This window comes from Cibotium barometz, chromosome 10 (assembly GCF_041138505.1).
Source record: "Cibotium barometz isolate CiBa-2024 chromosome 10, ASM4113850v1, whole genome shotgun sequence".
NCBI lineage: Eukaryota > Viridiplantae > Streptophyta > Polypodiopsida > Cyatheales > Cibotiaceae > Cibotium > Cibotium barometz.
The window spans coordinates 17,163,223-17,166,710 of record NC_141055.1 but is presented as its reverse complement, the minus strand read 5'-3'; positions in this window follow the sequence as shown (position 1 = coordinate 17,166,710).

Genomic DNA, 3,488 nt, shown 5'->3' with positions numbered 1-3,488 from the left:
AGTCATATGCTCTTTCTTGCCCAACCATACACCCAGTCTTGCTAAAATATATTTTAGCGGCATCAGATCTTGTGAGATGCAATGTGCACTTCAAATTTGGGTAAAAGTCGCAAAACATCTTTATGAGTAGCACAACAAAATGCCAAGAAAGTTGGATCTCTATGTAGGCCTCTTCACTAATGAAGTTCTTCTTCAAGTTGTATATTGAATGGCGATAAATCCACAATCTCCATAGCTTGAAAAAGAACACCACTCTAGCCACAAGTATCACACGGTCTCTCAAGTCCAAATATGGTGCAAGAAGATATCAATGTAATCAGCTACAACCTACAAATACGCCTATGTTCCTTACATGCTTCTCTCTTTCTTTTGCAATTGCCTCATACACTTTTGCAATTGTCCGATTGCAATCCTTTGGGCTGCATCCCAATTCTGGCAATCATTCCATTGTATATCCCCATCTCGTAACATGTGCTCATCAATTGAGAAAGAGTTGTACACCATGGCAACGTGGTTGAGTGTAATCCACATTTGCCCAATTGCAACTTGCCGGGTAGGATTGTCAAGTGGAATCACGAGCTTCTTTCCGCCATGCGCACGAAGTCCTGTACACCATGGCAACGTGGTTGAGTGTAATCCACATTTGCCCAATTGCAAGTTGCCGGGTAGGATTGTCAAGTGGAATCACGAGCTTCTTTCCGCCATGCGCACGAAGTCCTGATCATGTAAGCCGTAAACATCTCCTCCTACCAATCTTCCTTTGAGCTTCCACCCATGCCAATTGATGGAAAACTGCTTATCACTCTTTCCTAGGTAGTCTTCGCATATGAGCTTTCGACGTCTACTTTCACCCTCGGAAGCATGTCCAATTATTGGTTCTATTGTGTCCTTAAACTTTGCATTCCACATTTTCTCCACAAGATTCCATTAAGTTTTGATGAAGTCGCTATCAAAGTGATTACATGTACGATGTACGATTAGAGCAAGTCATGGAAGACTCTCATGAAGAGGATTGACAATGAGGAGTCTTGCATAATTCCCCACCACATGATTCTGAAAGGCATACACTATGGTCTCATATCCTTCAGCTCCATCTTCAACTATGATAGCATCATTTGAAGAGCATTGATGATTCTCTTCTTTTCTTCCACAAAATCCAATCAGAGTATCGTCTTTTGTGCTCCATCTACACCCACATAAAGCAATGTTTCTACATTTTCATTTCAGCCAACTTCTTGTGAAAAACAAATAGATTCTAGAAGTAAAAAAGAGTAACGGATCCAACCAACTTACCTAATGTGACACTGAATGGTTTCCTTGTCTTCAACTATGAGGATTGGCACCCTTGACGCTATTCCATGTTTGTTCTTTGCATCCACATAGATATTCCCAACCGCGTTAAAGATAAATTCATGCTCCCCTGATTGAAACTAAGTTTCCTTCTTCCCTTGCCTCTTAGTGGTATAAATGGATTGCCCTCCAAGATTTGCACTCAAGAAATCATGTAGGCGTGGCCCACCCCATAGCTTATCGACTTTGAACATGGACTATGTGGATTTGCTAAATCTTTGTCCCTTTTTGGGTTGTAGTGCATTCTTTGCAAGAAATATCTTGAAAGAAATTCCACAAAGCTGATTTCCCTCCAAATTTTCCTTGCCGATGAGCCTCTATGATGTTATTGCAAAAGTGCCACACATCCCTCCTATTCATGCATTCATAGGTTGCTTCTTTCAAGGACCTGATTCTCCCCAAAAGCACCACAATCTTTACCTTCAACCACCATACCTTTCTCTTTTGTGCTCTCAAGTCCTTGGTCTCAATCGTGACACTTCTCAGCTCTTCACTCTAGAAAGGTAATCCAATCACCTTCCTTTGCTTGTTTGCCTCTCTCCTCTCTTCTCACCGGGGCAATACTCTCTCAATATACCCTCATGCGAAAATCATTCACAAGATGGGATTTTCTTGCAATGCTCACATGTAAAATTTGGAAAGGGCATTCCACTTCTTGAAATACGAGGACAATGTAAATACCTATAGCATCCATCTATTATGATCCACATATTTCCATCATACAACTTTGCTTTTGTGAATAGCTCACAAAACCACTCATGTCCCATCTTTAAGTCATGTAGAAAGGGATTTATATCAATGTCACAATTGTTAACATGAAAAGTGCATTGCCATAGTCCCCAACACAAAAAATTTAAATTTGATATAGGTAAGCATGAATCACCTATGGGAATACAAGGCCCTTCTACATGCTCTTTGCTTGATGTGAGAAAAGCAGCTAAGGATTGTTGATGTGGATCTTCCTTAAAATGTATTCTAGGGCGCCCAGGAAGTCTTATCAAGAGTGGAGGTGAATGATTCAATGACGCCTTGCTCCATTCCATAATGTGAGACTTTCCTTCAATATGTAGTTTTAGGAGTGTCTGCAAAACTGAACCTCCAAGACATAAATGCAGCCACTTTCCATCATACTTACAAACCATTCTGATGGTGCTTTTATCTTTGTAATCATTCAAGATAGCTTTAACTAATTCAAATTTAGCCCCTACATGAGCAAACATGAGATTAGGAAAAGAGTCTTGGTAGATGAGATGAACATTACCTCCATCATGCATTAGCAAAAAACAAACAACTAGAGATGGCCTGAAAATCATCTCATGCATGAGTTTAAAAGAAATAATTTACATAGAAGAAATTAGTTTAGTTGCAAAGCCTTAAGAAGAGAAGTAGTTGCTCACTTTTATAAGTAGTATTTAAATCCTTCATCTCGTCAATAGCCGCCAAGATTGTCACCACATCATCACAATCATCTTCTTTGTCCTCCTTTGTATTAGCCCCGAGAGTAGGTAAAGCTTCCACCTTTAGACCTCAATTCGCTAGGTACCTTTTTTTATGCCCTTAGCTTTTTAAAATATGTGTCCTCATAAAATTGGACAAGCATGAGTACACCAATTGCTTGCTTCCAATCATTCCAGATCCATAAGCACTCCCACACTCATGACACCACACTCGAATCAAAGGCTTATCATCAACATCCTCCATCATGAGCTTAAACTTATCATCTCTAGGTGGCTTTCTGACCCTTAACTTCTTACGAGTCTTCTCACATTGGACCTCCCAACTTTCAAGAATTGACTTTGATACCAAGGCACTCTTGAGTATGTTGTTGCCATGAACTTTTCCCCCATCAAGATTACATCCTTTCATCCCCTTCCTCCCTTGCATTCATCACTTCACTAGCTTCTATGACATTATTCAAGCTTCTACAAACACGCTTTGAAGGTCCACTCACATCAGCCATGATTGATACCCTCTTTATGCCAACACTCTTGTTGTTCTCAAGTTGCCAATTCTCTTCTTGTGTTGCATTTAGCATGCAAACACCATCATCATCTTCATCCTCAATAACAAAATGAAAAGACTCGCTAACAATGTCATCTTTCATAATCTCTTTACGTATGACACTATATGTGCAATCG